This window comes from Bos taurus, chromosome 16 (genome assembly GCF_002263795.3).
Source record: "Bos taurus isolate L1 Dominette 01449 registration number 42190680 breed Hereford chromosome 16, ARS-UCD2.0, whole genome shotgun sequence".
Classification (NCBI taxonomy): Eukaryota; Metazoa; Chordata; class Mammalia; order Artiodactyla; family Bovidae; genus Bos; species Bos taurus.
Window position 1 is genome coordinate 35,732,458 of NC_037343.1, and position 27,748 is coordinate 35,760,205.

The 27,748-nt window shown below is 38.0% G+C and overlaps 1 protein-coding gene across 8 annotated transcripts in view; it reads left to right on the forward strand.

The window, feature by feature from the left end:
- Positions 1-27,748, forward strand: part of RGS7 (regulator of G protein signaling 7) — a 486,948-nt gene that overhangs the window by 336,691 nt on the left and 122,509 nt on the right.

Below are 27,748 nucleotides of genomic sequence, written 5' to 3' on the forward strand. Positions count from 1 at the left end.
TGTCTTTTATTTTAGCACTACCCAAATGCCATATCATTTACTCTATTGCTTGGCCAGGGCTGCCATAACAAAGTTATCACAGAATGGTTGGCTTAAACAACAGAAATGCATTGCCTCACTGTTCTGGAAGCTGTACACCTGAGTTCAAGGTATTAGCAAGGTTGGTTTCAGGTGAGGCCTCTCTCTTTAGTTTATGGATGCTCATCTTCTCCATATATTCATATGGTCTTTCTGTGTGTGTGTCCTGGTTTTTTCTTATAAGTACACCCATCATATTGGATTAGGGCCCAACCTAATGACCTTCCTTAACCTTAACTACATTTTAAAATACTGTGTCCAAATACAGTCACATTCTAGAGTATTGAGAGTTAGGAATTCAACATAGGAATTTGGGAGACATGATTCAGCCCATAACATTCACTTAACTCTACAGTTTTATAGTTTCAGCTGACTTAATTCTGCTTTTTGTTCCCCTTGTTGACTCTTCTTTCAGCCATTTATAGTCTGCCCTCCAACCTGCCTATTAAATGATGATGATGACAGAGAGGTTCACTTGCATTTCTTGATAGTCTTTTTGATGTCAGTCTGTCCCCAGGGGTCCAGATGATGCTGGCAGTTCTCAGTTTGGTGACTGAAGAAATTTGTGAACAGCACCTCCTGTTGGAACTATAATCTCCAAAGCTATTGAGCAGTCTTGGAATTCATACCAGTGTAGACTTCTTCACCATGGAGACCTAGGGATCCTTCTGTGTTTCTTCTGCTTTTTGTCTGATATCTGGCAGCTTCTCTTCCTATATTCTACAACACAAACATTTATGAAGTCACTCAGAATTGACTTACACTCCTCATGGTCAGCAACAACGTCACCTGGGTGTTTGTTAAAAATGGAGCCTACTGGGTCCCCATCCAGTTTTACTGAGTCATAACCTGCATTTTAACAGGATTTAAGTGGTGTTATTAATGTGCACATTAAAATTTGAGAAGTGCTGGCCTTTCTGGCATCTCTGTCATTCCAGAGGAGATGAAACTAAAGAGTTTTAGCTCAGTCACTAAGTCTTGCTTATATATAGAAACGCCCTTATGTCTCTTTATAAAGATCTTTTAGACTCCTGGCCTTAATAGAAGCTTGGTCTTTCCTGAAAGACACTGCTCTCTTTATAGCCCTGTATGGCAGAGACTGAACATGCAACATGTATCTGTGTGTTTGAGATGGGGCAGGAGAAAATAGATTTTTAAACTTTATTGTCTTTTTAAGACTCTTGAATCTCTTCTAATTCTTTCAACCATTTTTCTAGATTTCCTAGATCACTGAATGGCCACCAGGGCCTATCCTTGTGTCCCACACACCTTGAAAACCTCCTGCTTCCTCTGTGAGCTTGTACCTGTACAGCTGAGAGCTGTTGGTGGAAGCCTCTCACCATGCTTCCCAACCTCACCTGGGCCCTTAGTGTCTGTCTTCAAACCTTTGTCAGCAGCCTCTCCCACTTATAGCAGCACTTCCAATTCCTCACTTCTTTCTTCAAATTCCAGATAGTAACCACACTTGACTCAAAAGACCGCCCTGCCCCCTGATTCATGGGAAAATTTTGAGATATTTACATACCAATTTGCATATGTTGAGAGGACTTTCAATTTCTAGTTCCATCTTTCTTTCCATCTCAGAAAAAGTGTTTTGGTTTGTATCCCACCTGAACTTTGTCCTGTACTTTGATTTGCATTCTGTCCTATCTCTTCAAGAAGTTTCCTTTCCTATAATTCCGTCTCATACATAAGTTCAGCCTTTTCCATCCAGATGTTTGGAAAAACCTCTCATGCTTCCAGATTACTCCAGGATCCCTTCTTTTAATCTTTCATTGTTCCCTTTAGTTTTTGGTCATGGTATTTGCCACTTCAGTTATATATTTGATTTGGGATTATATGTACTGTATTTTCTCACTTGCTAGAGTCTGAGTGCCATATTGTTTTCTATGAAGCTTCATTTTTTTCCGTAATATTAAAAAAAAAAAAAAAACCTTGAGGGCAAAGTACAGTTAAGCTCTCGAGGAGATGGAATAAAATGAGATAAAAAGGGATTTGCTTTGGACAGGAAAATAGAACCCTCTTCTTCAGAAACTGGGGAAATAGGAGGGAGGAGTTACAAAGACAAGCAAATGTATGCATGTAGGGGCAGTAAGTTGATGGAGTTAATCTTTGTTAGCCTCCATTTTTAAATTGAAGTGTGGGGTGAGGGGAGGTCACTTGAATATTAAATTGAAATTTATGAACTCTCTGTTACCATTGGGTTTTTTATGCCCACTGTCTAACTTTTAAGGTTCAGAAATACTATATTCTGTTCGTCAAAAGCAGGTGGAAGGTATTCACATTAAAAATGAAAACTTGAGCCTATAATAAGAAATGACCTGAATATTTATAGCAGTTTTATCTATAATGACTGTAAGCTAGCAATAACCCAAAGGTCTATAAACAAAGTGCAGTATATTCATATAATGAAAGAACTCATCAATTACAAGGAATGCTGATGCATGCAATAATATGAATGATTATTAAAGCAGTATATTGAGCAAAAAAAGCCAGGCACAAGTAAGTGCATACTGTACAATTTTGTGTTTTGGAGTTCTGGGATAGGCAATAAACCATGGTGATAGAAATGAGAGTCCAACTTTCCTCTATCTGGAGAAGGGATTGTCTTGCCCAAAAGTGATCATGAGGGTATTTCAGTTATTATGATGATGAAAATGTTCTGTGTCTTAACTGAAGTATAGCGACATCTGTCAGAACTTATCAAATTTTATACTTGAAATAGATGTGTTTTGGTGTGTATAAATTATACCTCAGTAAAGCAGGGCTGTAAGTTTTAGTTAACTTAAGCTTCTCCATTTTTCACTCATTTTGAGCAGCCTCATAGCAGTTGAGAAATTTGAGCCGGTAGTGAAAGATTGGAGTAGGCACCATAAAGAACAGGACAGGAAGCTACCTATGAGTGCCAGTTCCTGCTGTCCCGTCTCTTTCCTTCTCTCTCACCCTGTGGTAGGTACGGTATGTACCAGCTCCTCGGAGGGCTGTTCTTAGGTCTGTCCTAGCGCTAACCACATCTGTTTCCTTGCCTCAGCTGCCATTCAGTGAAAATGAGCATAGTACTTTTTTTTGCCTTTTCTCTCCAGTGTGCCAGTGTCCCCATTATTACATAACATGTAATAAGTGAATGAGTGGAAAATAAATTACTGAGTACCCATGAGTACCAACTCATTGGAAAAGATCCTGATACTGGGAAAGACTGAAGGCAGAAGGAGAAGAGGGAGGCAGAGGATGAGATGGCTGGATAGCATCACCGATTCAGTGGACAAACTTGGGCAAACTTCCGGAGATGGTGAAGGACAGGGAGGCCTGGCATGCTGCAGTCCACGGGGTTGCAGAGTCAGACATGACTTAGCGACTGAACAACGACAACAACCAGTGAGAAAGGCTGAGGTAGGAGACTAAGCTCCTAATGGAGGTCTATGAGTTGTGTGAAATCTTCAGGATTTTCAGTCTTGGTATTGGAATAAAGGCACTAGGTAACAAGGGTCCAACTTTCTTCCCTTTATGCAGCTGCCTTCCCTGACTAGGCAGGAAACTTCTAGGTAGAAGTCATGCTTCTCTTGTGTTATTCTCTTGCAGTGCCCAGGAGGTGCTAAGAGAATTTGTCTTAATGAATTCCTGTGACACTTTGCTGGAGACAGATTGAGGAGTAGGAGGGAGAACCCCTTCATGAATTAGAATTGGGTACTATTTTTTTTTTTTTGGTAGTAATTATATTTTAATGCAAATTCAGAATCCCTTGTTAAGACAAAACACTTTATGTGATTCTGTTATCCTCAGTACTAAGCTTCTTTTTAAGAGTGAGGTTGATACTCAGGAAACTGGACTCACTTGCTCAAAACACCAGAATATCAGATTGTATTGACACTTTATCTGAGGGAGGGTCATTGCAAACAATGCTGAAATGAGTCATATCCAACTCTTTGCGACCCCGTGGACTGTAGCCCACCAAGCTCCTCTGTCCATGGGATTCTCCAGGCAAGAATACTGGAGTGGGTTACCATTTCCTTCTCCAGGGGATCTTCCCGACCCAGGGATTGAACCCAGGTCTCCTGCATTGCAGGCAGACGCTTTAACCTCTGAGCCACCAGGGAAGCCTGTTATTGTGTTCAGATCAGATCAGATCAGATCAGTCACTCAGTCATGTCCGACTCTTTGCGACCCCATGAATTGCAGCACGCCAGGCCTCCCTGTCCATCACCAACTCCCAGAGTTCACTCAGACTCACCTCCATCAAGTCAGTGATGCCATCCAGCCATCTCATCCTCTGTCGTCCCCTTCTCCTCCTGCCCCCAATCCCTCCCAGCATCAGAGTCTTTTCCAATGAGTCAACTCTTCGTATCAGGTGGCCAAAGTACTGGAGTTTCAGCTTTAGCATCATTCCTTCCAAAGAAATCCCAGGGCTAATCTCCTTCAGAATGAACTGGTTGGATCTCCTTGCAGTCCAAGGGACTCTCAAAAGTCTTCTCCAACACCACAGTTCAAAAGCATCAATTCTTCAGCACTCAGCCTTCTTCACAGTCCAACTCTCACATCCATACATGACCACAGGAAAAACCATAGCCTCGACTAGACGAACCTTTGTTGGTTAGATGAACCTTTGTTAGTCATGTCCAACTCTTTGCAACCCCATGAACTGCAGCACACCAGACTTCCCTGTGCTTCACTATCTCCCAGAGTTGCTCAAATTCATGTCCATTGAGTTGATGATGTCATCCAATCATCTCATCCTCTGTCGCCCCCTTCTCCTCCTGCCCTCAATCTTTCCTAACATGATGGTCTTTTCCAGTGAGTCAGTGCTTTGCATCAGGTGGCCAAAGTATTAGAGCTTCAGCTTCAGCATCAGTTCTTCCAATGAATATTCAGGATTGATTTCCTTTAGGTTTGACTGGTTTGATCTCCTTGCTGTCCAAGGGACTCTCAAGAGTCTTATCCAGCACTGCAGTTCAAAAGCATCAGTTCTTTAGCGCTCAGCCTTCCTTGTTGTCAAGCTCTCACATCCATACATGACTACCAGAAAAACCATAGTTTTAACCATAAGTACCTTTGTCATCAAAGTGATGACACTTTGCTGGCTTTTTAATGTGTACTACTGCTTTTTCATGTGTTGTCTAGGTTTGTCATAACTTTTCTTCCAAGGAGCAAGCAGCTTTTAATTTCATGGCTGCAGTCACAGTCCACAGTGATTTTGAAGCTCAAGAAAGTAAAGTCTGTCACTGTGACAGCTATATAGATAGCTAAAATTTACAAATTTTACAAAATTATTGTACAGAGGGACTGAACTCTAATTAATGCCTAAAAGTTCTAGTTCCCTATCCTTTCCTCAAAATGGTACATTATAAAAGATTTTTTCCATTTTGCCAATATACTGAGTATAAATTTTATGGATATGCTCTATAATTTATTTATATATGAGTGAGATTATTTATTTAATATGGACTATTTCCATTTAATTTTTAGTGAATATCTTATTTATATTTCTGCCTGCTTTGCTGTTCAGTTGCTCATCACTGTTATTGTCTCGAAGTTTTAAATTTATATTCATCCATTCATTCATCACCCTTTATTGAATTCTTATCATATGCCAAAACTACTTGAGGCACTGTAGGTACAATCATGAACAAGGCAGATCACAGGCTTATCTGCATGGATGTAATATTTTACTTGGGGTTGAAGACAAACACCCACAAATCTAGTGTTAATAAATATAAAATGTAATGTCAAGATGATGAGTTCTGAGAAGAAAACATAGAAGAAATACGTTCTTTTCAAATTGATTGCAAAACTTCACAATTGTCCTTTTTATTATTTTGTTTATATGTCTTTCCTTTTTTTGTATAGAATTTTTTAATTTTAAAAATTCACATCTTCCAGTCATTTATTTTATAGCTTCTTGATTTTGTATCTTGTTTAGAAAGTTTTTATCCTTACTATTCCACTTTTTAAGTAATCTTTAAGTTTCTTCTGCTATAAATTGATTTGAACTTCTTTTATTTTCAGTTTGGAACAATTCTTTGAATTCCCTTGCTTTTTTTCTTACTCTTACTACATGGAAGCATTACTTCCAACTTTAGTGGAAGAGATACCAACACATTTTTGTTGTTGTCATATGGCTTTATATTGTATTAGATACTGTGCTGTTTACTTTCACATGCATAATCTCATTAATAAGGTTTAGCCTGTGAAAACACGTACATATTCAGATAATTGTTCTTATAATACTTTAATATCTGGACCAGTGCTGTCCATTAGACTTTCTGTAGTGATGTAAATGTTCAGTGTCTGCAGTTCCAGTAGCCACATGAGGATATTAAGCACTTGAAGTGTGACAAGGAGGAACTAAATTTTTAAAAAAATTTTTATTGGAGTAGAGTTGCAATGTTGTATTAGTTTCAGATGTACAGTAAAGTGAATCAGTTATAGATACACATATATCCATTCTTTTTTAGATTCTTTTCCCATATATAACATTATAGAGTATTGGTTAGAGTTCCCTGTGTTATACACTAAGTCCTTATTAATCATCTACTTTATATATAGTAGTATGTGTATGTCAGTCCCAATTTCCCAGTTTATCCCTCCCCAAGCTTCCATCTGCCCCTAGTAATCATAAGTTAGTTTGCTGGATCTATGACTCTATTTCTATTTTGTAAATATGTTCATTTGTACCATTTTTTAAAGATTCTGCACATAAGTGATATCATATGATATTTGCCTTTCTCTGTTTCACTTATTTCACTCAGTATGACAATCTCTAGGTCCATCAGTGTTGCTGCAAATGGCATTAATTCATTCCTTTCTGATGGCTGAGTAATACCCCACTGTATATTTGTGCCACATCTTCTTTATCCACTCCTCTGTCAACGGACCTTTAGGTTGCTGCCATGTCTTAGCTATTGCAAATAGTGTTGCAGTGAACACTGGGGTGCATGTGTCTTTTCAAATTATGGTTCTGTCCAAATATAGGCCCAGGACTGGGATTGCTGGATCATATCATACTTCTTTTTTTAGTTGCTTAAGGAACTTCCATACAGTTCTCCAAAGTGGTTGTTCCAGTTTACATTTGCACCAGCAATGTAGGAGAGTTCCCTTTTCTTCAGATCCTCTTCAGAATTTATTTTTTGTAGGCTTTTTACTGACGGCTATCCTGAATGGTGTGAGGTGATACCTCATTTTTAGCTTTGATTTACATTTATCTAGTAATTAGTGATGTGGAGTAATGTTCATATGCTTTTTAGCCATCTGCATGTCTTCTTTGGAAAAATATCTCTTTAGGACTTCCACTCTTTTTTTTTTTTAATTGAGCTGCATGAGCTGTTTGTATATTTTGAGATGAATCCCCTGTCAGTCACTTAATTTACAAATATTTTCTCCCATTCTAAGATTATCTTTTTTTTTTTATGGTTACTTTTGCTGTGCAAAAGCTTTTAAGTTTAATTAGGTCCCATCTGTTTACTTTTGTTTTTATTTTAATTACTCTAGGAGGTAAATCCAAAAAGATGTCCTGGAATTTATTTCACAGAGTGTTCTGCCTGTGTTTTCCTCTAAGAGTTTTATAGTTTTCAATCTTACCTTTAGGTCTTTAATCCATTTTGAGCTTATTATTATGTATGTTGTTAGAGAGTATTCTAATTTCATTTGTTTACATGTAACTGTCCAGTTTTCCCAGCACCACTTACTAAAGAGACTATATTTTTCTCCATTGTATATTTTTGCCTCCTTTGCCATAGATTAGGTGGCCTTAGGTGCATGGTTTTATCTCTGAACTTTCTGTCCTGTTATGTTAATCTATATTTCTCTTTTCTTGTGCTGGTACCAAACTGTTTTGATTACTACAGCTTTGTCATACAGTCTTAAGTTAGGGAGCCTGAATTCTCCCCCTGCATTTTTCTTTCTCAAGATTCCTTTGGTTATTTGGGATCCTTTGTAGTTCCGTACAGATTGTAAATTTTTTTGTTCTAACTCTGTGAAAGATGCCTTTGGTAATTTGATAGCTATTGCATTGAATCTGTAGATTGTTTTGGGTAGTGTAGTCATTTTGACAGTCGTGATTCTGCCAATCCAAGAACATGGTATGTCTCTTCATCCGTTTGTGTCATCTTTCATTTCTTTCAATAGCACCTTGTAGTTTTCTGAGTACAGGTCTTTTGTCTTCTTGGGTAGGTATATTCCTAGTTATTTTGTTCTTTTTGATGTGATGGTAAATGTAATTGTTTCCTTAATTTCTCTTCCTGATCTTTCATTATTAGTGAATAAGAATGTGAGATATTTCTGTGTATTAATTTGGTATCCTGTAACTTTGCCATATTAGTTGATTTGCTCTAATAGTTTTCTGGTATCATCTTTAGGATTTTCAGTGTATAGTATCATGTCATCTACAAACAGTGATATTTTTACTTCTTATTTTACAACTTGAATTTGATTTCTTTTTCTTCTCTGTTTGCCATGTCTAGAACTTCCAAAAGTATATTGAATTAAAAGTGGTAAAGAGTCAGCATCCTTGTCTTGCTAATCTTAAAGGAAATGCTTTCATTTTTTTCACCACCGAGAATGATGTTATCTGTGAATTTGTCATATATGGCCTTTATTATGTCAAGTTAGTTTCCCTCTATGCCCACTTTAAAGAGTTCTTTTTTTTTTTTATCATATATGGGTTTTTGAATTTTGTCTGGATTTTTTTCTGTATCTATTGAGATGATCATGTGGTTTTTATTCTTCAATTTATTGATGTGATAATCACACTAGCTGATTTGTGGATATTGAAAAATCCTTTCAGCCCTGAGATAAATCCCACTTGAACATGATGTATGATTCTTTTTTTTTTTTTTTCTTTTAATGTTTTGTTTGATCATGTTTACTAGTATTTTGTTGAGGATATTTGCATCTATATTTATCAGTGATATTAGTCTTTAAATTTTTTCTTTTAGCTCTTCATCTGGTTTTGGTACCAGGGTGATGGTGGCCTAATAGAATGAACTTGGGAGTGTTCCTTCCTCTGCAAATTTTTGGATGAATTTGAAAAGAATAGTTGCTAATTCTTCTCTAAATGCTTGATAGAATTTGCCTATGAAGTCACTTGGTCTTGGGCTTTTGTTTGTTGGAAGATTTTCCATCTCAGTTTCAATTTCATTACTTGTAATTGATCTGTTTATATTTACTATTTCTTCTTGGTTCAGTCTTTGAAGGTTGTACCTTTTTAAATAAGAATTTGTCCATTTCTTCCAAGTTGTTCATTTATTGACATGTACTTGCTTGTAGTAGATGCTTATGATCCTTTATATTTCTGTGGTGTTGGTTGTAATTCTTCTTTTTCATTTCTCCTTTCATTATTTTGAGTGCTATCCTTTTTTCTTGATGAGTCTGGCTAAAGGTTTGTCAATTTTGTTATGTTCTCAAAGAACTAGCTTTTATAGTTTTATTGATTTTGCTATTTTTTAAAAATTCTATTTCATTATAATTTCTCTCCTACTAACTTTGGATTTTGCTTGTTTTCCTTTCTCTGGTTGCTTTAGGTATAAGGTTTAGGTTGCTTGTTTGAGTTTTTCTTGTTTCTTGAGGTAGGGTTGAATTGCTATGACTTTCCCTCTTAGGACTGCTTTTGCTGCATCCCATAGGTTTTGGGTAATTGTGCTTTCATTGCCATTTGTTTCTACATTTTGGTTCCCTTTGATTTCTTCAGTGGTCTCTTTGTTATTTAGTAGCATATTGTTTAGCCTCCATGTGCTTGTGTTTTTTACAGTTTTTTCCCCCATAATTCTTTCTTTTTTATTTATTTTAATTAATTTTAATTGGAGAATAATTACTCTACAATCTTATGATGGTTTTTGCCATATATTAACATTTCTAATCTTACAATGTTGTGGTCAGAAATGCTACTTGATATGATTTCAGTTTTCTTATATTTACCATGGTTTGATTTGTGTCCTAAGATGTGATCTATCCTGGAGAATATTCCGTGTGCACTTGAGAAGAAAGTGTATTCTGCTGCTTTCTGATGGAATGTCCTATAAGTATCAATTAAGCCTCTCTGATTAATTTTGTCATTTAAAACTGTGTTTCCTCATTTATTTTATGTCTATATATTCTGTCCACTGGTACGAGTGGGGTATCAAATTCCTCCTCTATTAATGTCTTACTGTCAATTTTCCCTTTTTCGGTTATATAAAGTTTTTCTCCTTATGTATTGAGATTCATGGGGTCGCAAAGACTTGGACACGACTGAGCGACTGATCTGATCTGATTGAGATGCTTCTATGTTGGGTGCCCTTATCAGACATATCATTTAGAAATATTTTCTCCCATTTTAGTAGATTGTCTTTTTGTTTTGTTGATAGTTGCCTTTGCTGTGAAAAAGCTTTTAAGTTTAAATAGGTCCCATTTATTTATTTTTGCTTTTGTTTCTTTTGCCTTAGGGTACAGAAGAATAAAAAATATTGCTACAATTTATGTCAGAGAGAGTTCTGTTGGTACTGTCTTCCAGGAATTTTATGGTTTCAGCTCTTACATTTAGGTAATTTATTTTGAGCTTATTTTTGTATACGGTGTAAGAGAAATATTCTAACTTCATTCTTTCACATGTAGCTGTTCAGTCTTTCTAGCACCATTTATTGAAGTTTTATCTTTTACCCATTGTGTATTCTTACCTCCTTTACTGGAGATTAATTGAACATAAGTATGTGAGTTTATTTCTCATCTCTGTATTCTTTTTCAGTGTTCTGTGTGTGTTTTTTGTGCCAGTTTCAAATACTGTAGCTTTGTAGTACTGGGGCATGATATGTCCATTTTTGCTCATTTTTCTCAATATTGCTTTAGCTATTTGGGTCTTTTTGGTTATATAAAGTTTAGGATAATTTGTTCTAGTTTTGTGAAAAATATCATGAGTATTTTGATAGGGATTGCATTAAATTTGCATTTTGGGTAATATAGATGTTTTAATAATGTTAATTCTTCCAACACATGAATACAGTGTGTGTTTCCATTTCTTCCAATTGCTTTTACCTATGTATTATAGTTTCCAGAATATACGCCTTTAAACTTGGTTGTTTATTCCTAGGTATTTAACTCTTTTCATGTGATTTTAAAGTGGAGTATTTTCTTACTTTTTCTCCTTCGGATAGTTCATTATTAGTATACAGAAAAGCACAAATTTTGTATATTAATTTTGTATTCTGCAATTTAATGATTTCATTAATTAGTCTTTTGGTGGAGACTTTTGTGTCTTCTTTATATAGTATCACTTCATTTAGAAATGCTGATCATTTTGCTTCTTCCTTTCCACTTTGTATGCATTTTATTTCCTTTTCTTGTCTGATTGCTATGACTAAGATTTTCAATACTATATTAAATAGAAGTGGTGATAATGGACATCCTTGCCTTATTTCTGATTTTAGAGGAAAAACTTTAAGCTTTTCACTGTTGAGTATGATATTACTTGTGGGTTTGTCATAAATGGCCATTACATGTTGAGATACGCTCACTGTATACCAATTTTGATGAGAGTTTTTATTATGAATGGATATTAAATTTTGTAAAATTCTGTTTTCTGTGTCTATTGAGATTATTATGTGATTTTTACCCTTCCCTTTGTTAATGTGTTATCTGACAGAGATTGATGAATGGATATTAGCTATTCTTACCTCCCTGGGAAAAACCACTTGATCATGGTGTATGATGCTTTTTGTATATTGTTGAATTAGGAATGCTAATATTTTGTTAAGGATTTTTCCATGTGTATTCCTCAGATATATTGGCCTGTAATTTTCTTTTGTTTTAAGGTTCTTTATCTGGTTTTGGTGTCAAGGTAATTGTGGCCTTGTAGAATGACTTTGGGAGTGTTCTCTTCTCTTCACTTTTCTGAAATAGCTTGAGAAGAATAGGTGTTAGCTCTTCTTTATATGTTTGGTAGAATTCCCCAGTGATGTTGTCCAGTTATGGACTTTTGTTTGCTGGGAATTTTTTTATCATTAATTACATTTTACTACTAGTAATTACTTTGTTCAGATTGTCTATTTCTCTGTCATTCAGTCTTGGAAGATTTAATGTTTCTGGAAATTGAAATGACCTGTTTGTCCTCATATCCTCTTGCTTTTAACTTCACTGACTCTGTTCCAGTTGTACGTACCTCTGTGCTGCTTCTCTAATAGGTCAAGAAGAATTCTAGCTTTGGGCCTCAGAATTCATTTTCTCTGTCTGGAATATTTTGCCCCATATATCTGTATAATTTATCTCATTCCTTCCCTGATAGCTCAGTTGGTAAAGAATCTGCCTGCAATGCAGGAGACCCCAGTTTGATTCCTGGGTTGAGAAGATCTGCTGGAGAAGGGAAAAAGCTATCCAATCCTGTATTCTGACCTGGAGAACTCCATGGACTGTATAGTCCATGGGGTCACAAAGAGTCAGACAGGATTGAATGACTTGTGCTTAGTTCCTTCAGGTCTATACTAAAACCATACTTTACCAGAGATGTCTTCCCTGACCACTCTATGAAAGATAGTAGCATGCCACCCACCCTCAACATCAGGCTTCTTGCTTCATTACACTCTTATTTTTACTACTGCAGTTATCATCACCTGACATATTTACATATTTATTTGCTTATTTTCTGTCTATCCTCATCAGAATATAAGAGCCAGGAATGTTGTTCACTGATGTTTTCCTAGAACAGGACCGCCCCACTGTAGATACTATAGTCTTTCTGAAACTACCATTTATGGAGTGGCCGTCCTCGCTAGACTGTGTAAAATGCTTAAAATGTATTTTCTATTTACATCATACTGAGACTTTGAGAGAGAAGCATAAAATTTTAATAGAGAAGTAAGCAGTTGGACTGTAGGCATGTTACATATAAATTAAGTAACTTAGTAATTGAATAACATGCAACCAGATTTTAAACTTCAAGAGAATGAATAGAATGGACATATTAAGAAAGGTGAAAGACAGTCTTCTAAAGGAAGAATCGAAAGTAAATCTATTAAATGGATTGTACAAATTTGATCTGACAAAGGTGATGAAAAGAGTATGAGTGAAAAGCCGAAATAGGAAGAGTAGACAAGGATTCATTTGCCCATTAGGTATCACCTCCATTTCCACTGGTTTGCAGTTATAACATGATTTTATTCAAGAAAATGAAGCAGAAAACCAGTAACCAATAACCATACTCTGACCATTGTGGACTTATAATACAAATTCTGACTTAAAAAGGATCAAGTTGAGTTAATAAGTCTATGAACTGATTTTTTATTGAAATATGAGAGCTTGCCGTGTCTAGCCTGTATCACAACTTACTAGCCGGTATTATAATAAGTTGTGAAATGAGAAAGTGAACTATAATAAAACAGGAGATATGTTGAAGAGCACTTATTTTTCCATGATTCTAATACAAAATTTTATTTTAAAAATTAGGATAATTATGTTACTTATTTTTATAACTATTTCATAGGGTGGATAAAGTACTTTAATTCAGTTCAGTTCACTTCAGTTCACTTGCTCAGTCATGTCCGACTCTTTGCGACACCATGGACTATAGCATGCCAGGCCTCCCTGTCCATCACCAACTCCTGGAGCTTGCTGAAACTCATGTCCATCGAGTCGGTGATGCCATACAACCATCTCATCCTCTGTCATCACCTTCTCCTCCCTCGTTCAATCTTTCCCAGCATCAGGGTCTTTTCCAATGAGTTAGTTCTTTGCATCAGGTCGCCAAAGTATTGGAGTTTCAGCTTCAGCATCAGTCTTTCCATTGAATATTCAGGACTGATTTCCTTTAAGATTGACTGATTTGATCTCCTTGCTGTCCAAGGAACTCTCAAGAGTCTTCTCCAACACCACAGTTCAAAAGCATCAATTCTTCAGCACTCAGCTTTCTTTATAGTCTGCATAAATTTAGATGAACACTACTGAACTGATAATAAAGAATGTTGTAGAGTAAACTATGGAGAGCTAAGGTTTGACAGTTTTCAGTTTTCTATTTTTTTCTTCAAAAGAATGCTTTGGTGAGAATGGTAAAATTAAAAGTATCTGTATTCTAGGAAATTTGCATTCATAATATAACCATTAAAAAAACAGATGTTGAAGTGTTTACTTTCAGGAAAATGGATTACATATATTTCTACTTATTCTTCCTGGTAAGTACAACTAAAAACCCTAGTCACAGGAAAAAATGTAACATTCTGAAAGGTAGATAGAACAAATTAGGCTATGAGGACTCAGGAACCTAGGAATGACATAGTTATGAGTTCCCTGGATTATATGTTTGCTTCACACATCTCAGACTTGAAGTGGAAAAGGTCAACAACCCAGAAATGTTAATGGGTATAGGCAAAACAGGGGCTTCCTAGGTGACCATAGTGGTAAAGAATCGGTCTGCCAGTGCAGGAGTTGTCAGATGAGGGTTTGATCCCTGGATCAGGAAGATCCCTTGGAGGAGGAAATGCCAACCCACTTCAGTATTCTTGCCTGGAGAATCCCATGGACAGAGGAGCCTGTCCATAGGATCTCAAAAAGTCCGACGTGACTGAAGCAATGTAGCATGCACGCACGCATAGACAAAAAACAAAAGAGTAAAACACCAATTAGGTCCATGCATTCAAGCCAAAGGATTAGGAAAAGGACAACCTAGTGAATAGGTAGGTAGCTTTTATATAATAATCACTTCATTCCAGTGAAACACCACAGGAAAAGCTATAGCCCCAATCTCAACCATACTAACAAAGGCCAGGTAGAGAGCCTAGATTTCCATCCACGGGTGGGTATAATGAAGTAATCTCATACTGACACTGGTGTGGTGTTAGAGAAGGCCAAGCAGGGAACCAGGAATTTCATCCCCACTGGCCAGTAAAGCGGTCCCTTCCTCCAGCCCTGCTGTCAATGGATAACCACACCCACCTGGTAGTTTAAAGGCACCCTGCATCGCCCCACCACAGTGGTATCAGGGGAAGCCTAGTGGAAGGTCAGGACTTTGACCATCAGTCAGTGGCAACCAGGCTACCCCTCTGCGGTGTCATATTTCTACCTTCACCTGACAGTAACGAAAAAACAACCCCTTCTCCCTAGCAGAAGCAGTGTCAGAGAAAGTCAGCTGAAGGTTTAAATAAAATCCAGAGTCTCATAATATAAAAAGGTTCAGATTATTAAGAAAAGCACTTTCTACATCTAGAGACAGGAATATCTCAAGCTTAATGAAAAACCATCAATAATGCCAACACTGAGATGACAGAGATGTTAGATTATCTTACAAAGATTTTGAAGCAGCTCTGATAAAACTTTTTCAATGAATAGTAGTGAACATTAAAAAAAAAAAAAAACACTGGAATTGCTCAGAAAACAAACAGAAATTCTTAGCAAAGAAATATGAAATATAAAGAAACACCAAGCAGAAATTTTAAAACTGAAAAATACAATAACAAATGAAAAACCTCAGTGGATGTGCTTGACTGAAGACTGGATGAAACAGAGGAAAGAATCAGTAAAATAGAAGATAGAGCAATAGAAATTCCCTAAGCTGAACAGCAGGGAGACAATAGACTGACAAAAATGAGCACAGCCCCTGACACTTGTGAAACTATAGCAAAAGATCTAACATTTGTGTCATTGGAGTCCTGAAAGAAAAGGAGAAACAAGGTGAGAATTTAAGAAAGCTCTCAAAGAAATGTGGCTAAAAAATTCCCAAATATAGGATAAGACATAAATCTAGTCTAAAATAGGGTACATAAAAATCATCGAAATCTATGTTAAGACGTATCATAATTAAATTTCAGACAACAGAAGAGATTTTTGAAAGCTGTCACAGAATAATGATACTTTAATGGAAAAATAATTCAAATGAGAACAGATATCTCATCAGGAAACAGAAAGAAATGGCATGACATTTTCAAATACTGTAAGAAAAGAATTGTCAACCCAGAATCCTTTGCCCAGTGATCATTTCCTTGAGGAATAAAGTGAAGATAAAACATTCTCAGATAAATGAAAACTAAGAGAATTTGTCACCAGCTGACTTAGTTTAACAGAATGACTATAGGAAATTTTCTAAATTAAAAGGAAGCAATAAAGGAAGGAAGCTTGAAACAACGGGGAAAAAAAAAAAAAAAAAACATGGTAAGCAAATATGTTGTTGCTGTTGTTTAGTTGCTGCCACATGGCTGACTCTTTGAGACCCCCATAGGCTGTAGCCCTCCAGGCTCCTCTGTCCATTGGATTTCCCAGGCAAGAATACTGGAATGGGCTGTCATTTCCTTCTCCAGAAGATCTTCCTGACCCAGGAATCAAACCAGCATCTCCTGCATTGGCAGGCAGACTCTACCGGTGAGCCAACAGAGAAGCCTAAGTAAATAAGTAGGTAAATGCAATAGGTTTTTCTTCTACTCTTTGGTTTTCTAAATAATTTCATTGCTGAAGAAAAAAATATAGCAAAGTCTGATATGTTTCTAAAAGTATATAGAATAAATACTTAAGAAATATTACAAACTAGAGATTAAAGGGACATAAAGGAATATAAGGTTTCTATCCTTTACTAAAACTGGTGAAATGATAGCGCCACCAGAAGTTGTGATGTTACATATATGTACTGTAATTTGGGCATCAACCATGAAATGCTATACAAAATGATACCCTCAAAACAACTTAGATAAATCAAAATGAAATTCCTAAGAAATGTTAATACAACCCATAGGATGGCAGAAAAAAAGAACATAGAGATAAGAAAATAATGTAGATAAACCGGAAAATGATAAATAAATAGCATATATTAACATATCAGTAGTTAAATTAAATTTGATAACACCAATTAAAAGACAAAAATTAGCACAGTGGACAAAAAATCATAACCCAACTAAATACTCCCTACCAGAAAGTAACATTAAACATATTTTAATCAATGGAAAGTAGGAGTAGCTCTGTTAATTTCACATTAAGCAGTACAAGGAAACATTCGTTATGTTCATTACAAGGAAACATATCAAAGATCAAGAAAGGTAGTGAATAGAGAGTTTAGTTCTTTTAAGAAGATGTAACAAACTTGAATGTGTTTATACCTAAAAAGGGAGAATCACAATACACAAACCAAAAATGGACAGAACTGAAAAAAGAAATAGATGACTACTTTATTACAGCTGGAGATTTTGACACACTTCTAATTGATAGGTCAAGCAGCATTTCCCACACTTACTCTCGCCATCCCAAACAAGAAACACAGTGGTGTTTTTCAGAACACGATTTGGAAAAAACTTTTCTGGTTGATCAGTAATTATCTTGAGCTGTGGGACAGGGTGAGAAACAATTCTTAAGATCGTCTTGATTTCCTTTTATCCCCTCATTATAGTCATTTATACTGCCTTCTTGTTTTTGCGGGCTATCTTTAAAGCTTAGGCCTTGAAAAGACACATACATAATCCTTGCTTTGTGTCTAAAGAGATCTTTTTATGCCTTATGGAAGTTACACAGCAAAGTTTAAAAATCTAGATAAATTCCCAAGGTCTTGATTAAATATCTGCTTAAAAAACAAGCAGGGACCTCTACACCCCATAACTCCAACTTACTTTCACTGTGCTTTACTAGAAGATAAAGAGATGTATTTTTATTCTATCTTCAGTGTTGGAGAAGGCAATGGCAACCCACTCCAGTACTCTTGCCTGGAAAATCCCATGGACGAAGGAGCCTGGTGGGCTGCAGTCCATGGGGTCGCTAAGAGTCGGACACGACTGAGCGACTTCACTTTCACTTCTCACTTTCCTGCATTGGAGAAGGAAATGGCAACCCACTCCAGTGTTCTTGCCTGGAGAATCCCAGGGACGGGGGAGCCTCGTGGGCTGACGTCTCTGGGATCGCACAGGGTCGGACACGACTGAAGTGACTTAGCAGCATCTTCAGTGTACACTGTTAGTACTTGGTATGACTATTTGGGCTTTTGTCTCTTTAATTTGCAGGTTCTGGTTATGTTTAGAAAGACCAGTATTTTCTGTGATTCTACTTTTGTTCAAGGGCCATAGAAATCTGAGTAAGAACCTGAAAAGAAAATGTAATCAACCACATAATTTGTTTTTGCCATCTCATCTACAAATGCATTTAAATATCCTTTTTTCTACCTTTTTAAAGTGTTGTAGACCAAGGCTTAAAATGTGTTTCCGATTTAGCAAAAGCAAAAATTTAGCAAATGTACTGTTTTGATTAGTAGTCTCCCAATGGTCTCTGGATGTCAGGGACGTTATTAGGTCTGGAAGATTGGGAGATGTGCTATTATAACTTCAATCCTGTTTAAAACTGTGACCACAAGTAATTTTAATTCTATAAAAACTGGATAATCTTTTCTAAATGAAGCTGATATATAAAAAACCAGACATAGGGGCGCCGCGAGGCGGGGAAGATGGCGGCGCGGCCCGCCCCGGGCCAGCCGCGAGAGGCAGCGGTGCTGTGCGCTCTCTCGGCTGGGCCGGGGAGGCTAGAGCCGCGCCTGGGCCCGTGCGGCACGGCTTCCTCCCCGCCCGCAGCCGCCACCACACCTGACCCACTCCTCGCCACCGCGCCCCGCCCCGCGCGCCCCCCACTCCCTGGGCCCGGCCCTCCCCCGCCTCGTGCTCACCCGGGTTGGCCTTCGCGCCGCAGAGCTCAGGCGGAGCAGCTGCGACCGCGCTCCAAGGGCGCGCGTGAAGGGGCCACCTGGGGGCCGAGTGGGCGCCGTCCGGGTCTGGCCCCTGAACCGACGAGAACTGGAACTCAACACCAAGTGGGTGGTGGAGATGGAAGGGAATCAAAAGGTTCTGCACCCTCCTTCTTCTAACACCAAACAGGAGAAAGGAAACCTCCCAAGGTATTTGAATTTGATTATTGCTTTTGGTCCATGGATGAATCTAACACTACAAAATATGCTGGTCAAGAAGTAGTTTTCAAGTGCCTTGGGGAAGGAATTCTTGAGAAAGCCTTTCAGGGGTATAGTGCTTGCATTTTTGCATATGGACAGACAGGCTCAGGAAAATCCTTCTCCATGATGGGCAATCCTCAGCAGCAAGGCCTCATCCCAAGGCTCTGCTTTATTTCTAAGGATCTCTCTGGAGCAGAATGAGTCACAGACCTTTAAAGTGGAAGTATCCTATATGGAAATTTATAATGAGAAAGTCCAGGATCTTTTAGACCCCAAAGGGAGTAGACAGTCTCATAAAGTTTGAGAGCATAAAGTTTTGGGACCATATGTAGATGATTTATCCCAACTGGCTGTATCATAAGAGACTACTATCAGCAATTATATGCCAATAAAATGGACAACTTGGAAGAAATGGACAAATTCTTAGAAAACTACAACTTTCCAAAATTGAACCAGGAAGAAATAGAAAATCTTAACAGACCCATCACAACCATGGAAATTGAAACTGTAATCAGAAATCTTCCAGCAAACAAAAGCCCAGGTCCAGACGGCTTCACAGCTGAATTCTACCAAAAATTTAGAGAAGAGCTAACACCTATCCTACTCAAACTCTTCCAGAAAATTGCAGAGGAAGGTAAACTTCCAAACTCATTCTATGAGGCCACCATCACCCTAATACCAAAACCTGATAAAGATGCCACAGAAAAAGAAAACTACAGGCCGATATCACTGAACATAGATGCAAAAATCCTTATCAAAATTCTAGCAATCAGAATCCAACAACACATTTAAAAGTTCTTACATAAGGACCAAGTGGACTTCATCCCAGGGATGCAAAGATTCTTCAATATCAGCAAATCAATCAATATAATACACCACATTAAAACAAATTGAAAAATAAAAGCCATATGATTATCTCAATAGATGCCGAGAAAGCCTTTGACAAAATTCAACGTCATTTATGATAAATACTCTCCAGAAAGCAGGAATAGAAGAAACATACCTCAACATAATAAAAGCTATATATGACAAACACACAGCAAACATTATCCTCAATGGTGAAAAATTGAAAGCGTTTCCCCTAAAGTCAGGAACAAGACAAAGGTGCCCACTCTCACCACTACTACTCAACATAGTTTTGGAAGTTTTGGCCACAGCAATCAGAGCAGAAAAATAAATAAAAGGAATCCAAATTGGAAAAGAAGTAAAACTCAGTTTGCAGATGACATGATCCTCTACATAGAAAACCCTAAAGACTCCACCAGAAAATTACTAGAGCTAATCAATGAATATAGTAAAGTTGCAGGATGTAAAATCAACACACAGAAATCCCTTGCATTCCTATACACTAATAATGAGAAAATAGAAAGAGAAGGAAACAATTCCATTCACCATTGCAACAAAAAGAATAAAATACTTAAGAATATATCTACCTAAAGAAACAAAAGACCTGTATATCAGTTCAGATCAGTCGCTCAGTTGTGTCTGACTCTTTGCGACCCCGTGAATCACAGCATTCCAGGCCTCCCTGTCCATCACCAACTCCCAGAGTTCACTCAGTCCCATGTCCATCAAGTCAGTGATGCCATCCAGCCATCTCATCCTCTGCCGTCCCCTTCTCCTCGTGCCCCCAGTCCCTCCCAGCATCAGGGTCTTTTCCAATGAGTTAACTCTTTGCGTGAGGTGGCCAAAATATTGGAGTTTCAGCTTCAGCATCAGTCCCTCCAATGAACACCCAGGACTGATCTCCTTTAGAATGGACTGGTTGGACCTATATATGCTGCTACTGCTGCTGCTAAGTCGCTGCAGTCATGTCCAACTCTGTGCGACCCCATAGATGGCAGCCCACCAGGTTTCCCCGTCCCTAGGATTCTCGAGGCAAGAACACTGGAGTAGGTTGCCATTTCCTTCTCCAATGCAGGAAAGTGAAAAGTGAAAATGAAGTCGCTCAGTCGTGTCTGACTCTAGCGACCCCATGGACTGCAGCCTACCAGGCTCCTCCGTCCATGGGATTTTCCAGGCAAGAGTACTGGAGTGGGGTGCCATTGCCTTCTCCTGGACCTATATATAGAAAACTATAAAACACCAGGACACTAATAACTATAGTTACTTATAGTTTTTTATAAAAACTATAAAAAGAGGACACTAATAGATGGAGAAATATACTGTGTTTATGGATCAGAAGAATGAATATAGTGAAAATGAGTATACTACCCAAAGCAATCTATAGATTCAATGCAATTCCTATCAAGCACCAACAGCATTTTTCACAGAGCTAGAACAAATAATTTCACAATTTGTGTGGAAATACCAAAAACCTTGAATAGCCAAAGCAATCTTGAGAAAGAAGAATGGAATTGGAGGAATCAACCTTCCTGACTTCAGGCTCTACTACAAAGCCAATGTCATCAAGACAGTATGGCACTGGCACAAAGACAGAAATATAGATCAATGGAACCAAATAGAAAGCCCAGAGATAAACCCACACACCTATGGACACCTTATCATTGACAAAGAAGGCAAGAATATACAATGGAGAAAAGACAATCTCTTTAACAAGTGGTGCTAGGAAAACTGGTCAAACACTTGTAAAAGAATGAAACTAGAACACTTCCTAACACCATACACAAAAATAAACTCAAAATGGATTGAAGATCTCAACGTAAGACCAGAAACTATAAAACTCCTAGAGGAGAATATAGGCAAAACACTGTCAGACATAAATCACAGCAGGATCCTCTATGACCCACCTCCCAGAATATTGGAAATAAAAGCAAAAATAAACAAATGGGACCTAATTAAAATTAAAATCTTCTGCACAATAAAGGAAACTATAAACAAGGTGAAAAGACAGCCTTCAGAATGGGAGAAAATAATAGCAAATGAAGCAACTGACAAAGAATTAATCTCAAAAATATATAGCAACTCCTGCAGCTCAATTCCAGGAAAAGAAACGACCCAATCAAAAAATGGGCCAAAGAACTAAACAGACATTTCTCCAAAGAAGACATACAGATGGCTAATAAACACATGAAAAGATGCTCAACATCACTCATTATCAGAGAAGTGCAAATCAAAACCACAATGAGGTACCATTTCATGCCAGTCAGAATGGTGGCTATCCAAAAGTCTACAAGCAATAAATGCTGGAGAGGGTGTGGAGAAAAGGGAACCCTCTTACACTGTTGGTGGGAATGTAAACTAGTACAGCCACTATGGAGAACAGTGTGGAGATTCCTTAAAAAACTGGAAATAGAACTGCCATACGACCCAGCAATCCCACTGCTGGGCATACACACTGAGGAAACCAGAAGGGAAAGAGACATGTGTACCCCAATGTTCATCGCAGCACTGTTTATAATAGCCAGGACCTGGAAGCAACCTAGATGTCCATCAGCAGATGAATGGATAAGAAAGCTGTGGTACATATACACAATAGAGTATTACTCAGGCATTAAAAAATTACATTTGAATCAGTTCTAATGAGGTGGATGAAGCTGGAGCCTATTATACAGAGTGAAGTAAGCCAGAAAGAAAAATACCAATACAGTATACTAACACATATATATGGAATTTAGAAAGATGGCAACGATAACCCTGTATGCAAGACAGCAAAAGAGACACAGATATATAGAACAGTCTTATGGACTCTGTGGGAGAGAGCGAGGGTGGGATGATTAGGGAGAATGGCATTGAAACATGTGTAATATCATATGTGAAAAGAATTGCCAGTCCAGGTTCAATGCATGATACAGGATGCTCGGGGCTGGTGCGCTGGGATGACCCAGAGGATGGTATGAGGAGGGAGGTGGGAGGGGGGGTTCAGGATGGGGAACATGTGTACACCCATGGCGCATTCATGTTGATGTATGGCAAAACCAATACAATATTGTAAAGTAATTAGCCTCCTATTAAAATAAATTTATATTTTAAAAAAAAAACGAGACATAACAACACTCAACTGGATGTTATTCACGTTAGAAAATAATTTCCTTAAAAGTATACACATTCATATACAAACACCCCAGTGAATTTCTTTGCGTATATACCATGAAGTTCTTTTGCATAACTCTTTTATTACACATAAAGAGTGGGTTTATTCACACACAGAGAGATGTATTCATACTCTGCCCTTCAGGAATATAATAATTTCATAGAACAGAACACATTTATATTTATAACAAAGCAGAATAACATGCTCATTTCATTCACAATTTGACATGCTTTTGAGTTCTACCTCCTTCCTCTTCTCTTTTTTTCTGATGGAAATATAAACACTAAAGAATTAAAAGAAGCTATGGTTTAACCTGTTGTTTTGTCTGCCAAGTACTCAAATTTCTGGACACTCTTTTGTATATGCCTCCAACCAGTTTACCAATGTTTGTGGTCTCACTTTTCTTGCCACAGTTGATTGATGCAGGAATGAGTTCCTTCCCCAAACTTAGACCACCACCATCCCCCGCCCCCCTTCCGGCCACCATGAGAAATTAGGAGTTGTGCCTACAAAATTTTAGTCTCAAACTTCTTGATGCCTTTAATGAAGGAGATGTAAACCCAGAAACTATGAGCCCTCATGATCCACCTTGTAGGAGAGAAACAACAGAGGCTGTTTTTTAGAGAGAAGTATATCCAGAGAGGAACCATGAGGAACTCTCATATCATCAGAGTCCTGTTTCCATTTTTCCTTGTAGCCTTATGTATCCTTTTGTATCCAAATGTATCCTTTTCCTTTGGCCCAAAGTTGTTGTTGTTTAGTTGCTAAGTCATATCTGACTGTTTGCGGCCCTGTGGATGGTAGCCCATCAGGCTCCTCTGTCCATGGGATTTCCCAGGCAAGAATACTGAAGTGGGTTGCCATATTGTACTGCAGGGGATCTCCCCGATCCAGGGATCAAACTTGTGTTTCCTGCATTGGCAAGTGGATTCTTTACCCCTGCGCTACCTGGAAAGCCCTGTTTTTTCAGTTCAGTTCAGTTCAGTTCAGTCGCTCAGTCATGTCCGACTCTTTGAGACCCCATGAACCGCAGCATGCCAGGCCTCCCTGTCCATCACTAACTCCCGTAGTCCACCAAAACCCATGTCCATTGAGTCAGTGATGCCATCCAACCATCTCGTCCTCTGTTGTCCCCTTCTCCTCCTGCCTTTCAATCTTCCCCAGCATCAGGGTCTTTTCCAGTGAATCAATTCTTTGCATCAGATGGCCAAAGTATTGGAGTTTCAGCTTCAGCATCAGTCCTTCCAATGAGTATTCAGGACTGATATCCTTTAGGATTGACTAGTTTGATCTCCTTGCTGTCTTTGGTTGCTTACAAGTCCTCATATATCATATTTATAAAAATTGAACAATATTTTTCTTTTGATGAACTTCATTTTCAGGTTCGGGTGGGGATAGTTATAGTTGTCACTTGTGAGGGGATTTGCTGTAATCTGGAGAGGCTATATGGCCTGAATGGAAATACAGTAGCCTCAGCATAGAACCTAGTCCTGGTCTTGTCACTCAGCATTGGAGCAGTCTTGAGGAAGCCCCTTTACTACTCAAGTCTGTAGCATGGGTGAGGAGATAGTATTTATGTCTAAATGTCTTTGATTCTTTCTTTAATTATGGAGGGTGTCCTGAAGTGATTGCCTTGGAAAGGGAAGATTATCACTATGAAGAGAAATTATGGTAGCTGAAAACTATATGCCAGTCAAATATCTTTGTATGACCACTGCCTTTGTTTTATAAATTCCCTTAGAGTAGGATATGAGGGGAGAAATCTTGCTGTTTGTTCATTCATCCTTTTAACACTTGCTCATCACCTTTTATATGTCAGCCACTGGTCTGGGTGTTTTAGATCCAGGGATGAGTAACACACACCCCGACTTCCAAGGAACTCAACAAGCAAGGGAAAGACAGACAAAAATTAACAGAGATCGATAAAACCATTGACAAATATAATGAATGATGAGGATATTAATAGGTTTTAAAGGAGAAACAGATTACCTGGTAAGGTGGAGGTGAGGGTGAGAAGAGTAGGCTTCCTGACGTAGGTAATATATGAACTGAAGTTGATGAAGTCAGCTGGGATTAACTGAAGGAAAAAGAGACAGAATAGCATAAGCAGTCATGGAAGTAAAAACAATATGGCATGTGGAGAACTATGAGCAGTGTGTGAGGATCACTTGCTTGTTTTGCTTGTTTTCACTTCAAATCATAGATTATGGGATTATCAGATCAGATCAGATCAGATCAGTAGCTCAGTCCTGTCCAACTCTTTGCGACCCCATGAATCACAGCACACCAGTCCTCCCTGTCCATCACCAACTCCCGGAATTCACCCAGACCCACGTCCATCGAGTCAGTGATGCCATCCAGCCATCTCATCCTCTGTTATCCCCTTCTCCTCCTGCCCCCAATCCCTCCCAGCATCAGAGTCTTTTCCAATGAGTCAACTCTTCGCATGAGGTGGCCAAAGTACTGGAGTTTCAGCTTTAGCATCATTCCTTCCAAAGAAATCCCAGGGCTGATCGCCTTTAGAATGGACTGGTTGGATCTCCTTGCAGTCCAAGGGACTCTCAAGAGTCTTCTCCAACACCATAGTTCAAAAGCATCAATTCTTCGGCGCTCAGCCTTCTTCACAGTCCAACTCTCACATCCATACATGACCACAGGAAAAACCATAGCCTTGACTAGACGAACCTTTGTTGGCAAAATAATGCCTCTGCTTTTGAATATGCTATCTAGGTTGGTCATAACTTTCCTTCCAAGGAGTAAGCGTCTTTTAATTTCATGGCTGCAGTCACCATCTGTAGTGATTTTGGAGCCCATAAAAATAAAGTCTGACACTGTTTCCACTGTTTCCCCATCTATTTCCCATGAAGTGGTGGGTATATACAATAATATAATTTACACTGCTTATGTTAAGTAGAGAGAACACATAATTTTGTAACCCTAAAAGTGATAGATGCTCTAAGATTTCAAGACAAAAGCACAGATCAAGGCTCAGCTTTCCAGAAGCTGCAGTGACAGGGACGACTTTTATCTCTTAGGGTATAAGATACTGTTACATCTCTTAACTAATTTCACATTGTAGCTAATTGATAGCTCTAATGCAATTTAAAATAAAAACAAAACAAAACAAAACATCCTACTTGTTACTCTGATGTCCTCAGTATAAAGATAAATGAAACGCTGAAGTATTCTGCATATATACATTTGTGCATGAAAATTTTAGCAGATCTGCCCACTTATTTATTAATGTATGACAACCCACTCCAGTATTCTTGCCTGGCAAATCCCATGGACAGAGGAGCCTGGTAGGGTGCAGTCCATAGGGTCGCTAGGAGTTGAACACGACTGAACAACTTCACTTTCACTTTTCACTTTCATGCATTGGAGAAGGAAATGGCAACCCACTCCAGTGTTCTTGCCTGGAGAATCCCAGGGACGAGGGAGCCTGGTGGACTGCCGTCGATGGGGTCGCACAGAGTCCGACACGACTGAAACGACTTAGCAGCAGCAGCAGCCCACTTATTTGTTAATGTTAAAGATAAAGCTTAGAAATTGCTACAAAGGTGCTGTTCCTCCCTCTACCCCTCCTGACTATAAAGCCATTGAATCAGTTGTTAATGTGACTATGATAACACATTTCTCTTTCAATCTCTTGGTTCCATAAGATGCTGGAACTTTTTTCTTTCCTTTCTCTGTCTCTAATTGTCTCAACTGGGAGTTAAGGTCTTGCTAACATAGGTGCCTAATAAATGAATATGATGAACATGATATGAATATGATACATTTAACAATAAAATAATAATTCATAATGTGTTAACTTAAAGCCATAAATATATTGGGTGATCACACAACAATAAAACCACTATGATTATACTGACAAGCAATCAAACTGGCTTTTTTATGCTGAACTGAGACTACCTCTGTGACAGAAATAACCAAAAACCAGGCCAGTAAAATAAGTTTCTTGTTTCTTGTATTAAATGCAATTTCAAAAAGTAGGCTTCTTTGCATTTCTTTCTGTTCAGGAAAGTAGGGTGGAGGAAGAGAGAAGAAAACCTTGAAAAAAAAAAAAAACTTTTTCTTAAGATATTTTAAAATCATCTTTCACAATAAGAAAAAAATATAGTCCTGGAACCAATATTTGGCTCTCTTCAAAAGAATAGACATTTTCCAATGGTTGCTTGTATATTTTCCCTAAATAGATGCTCAACTGTGAAAAATAAGCAGGGTGCCTGGAGATAGCTAATAACATTTAGGTACTTGAAATTCTACATTGGTCAAGTAGCACTACATACATATTTGAAAAGCTGAGTTTCTGCTTTTTTCAAAAGGGAAGACAACTCCTCAAGATAACTTAGGGTGTTAGTGGCAAGTTAGGCACAACACTTTGCAATATCCATGCTCTTGTGAATGGTTTCCTGTCCTTCATTTCCTCAGAGCTTTCTTTAGGATCTAGATGAATCCATCATCTCAAATGCATTTAAATCATTAGCAGTTTTAAAGGAACAGCTATGAAAGAGCACAAATTCGATTCAATATTTGCAAAACACGTGCTTATTAAAGGCTATTTTGGGTGTAAATGTTTTCATAAATTTTAGGAAATTTCATAAACATTGTCAAGTTTGATAATCAAGTTTATTTTAAAATTAATTTGGACCCATTCTGTTTTAAGCAACTGGAATCATTTGCCCGCTGTTAATGTCATTTACCAGATCTCAGGTGGGTAGGCTACAACCCTACCAAGTCTCCAAGAGAGGTAGAAATGGAATCTCGATTTTCACAGAATTTCATCCATGCAGTGCTGAGGCAGTTTACTGAGTGTGTAT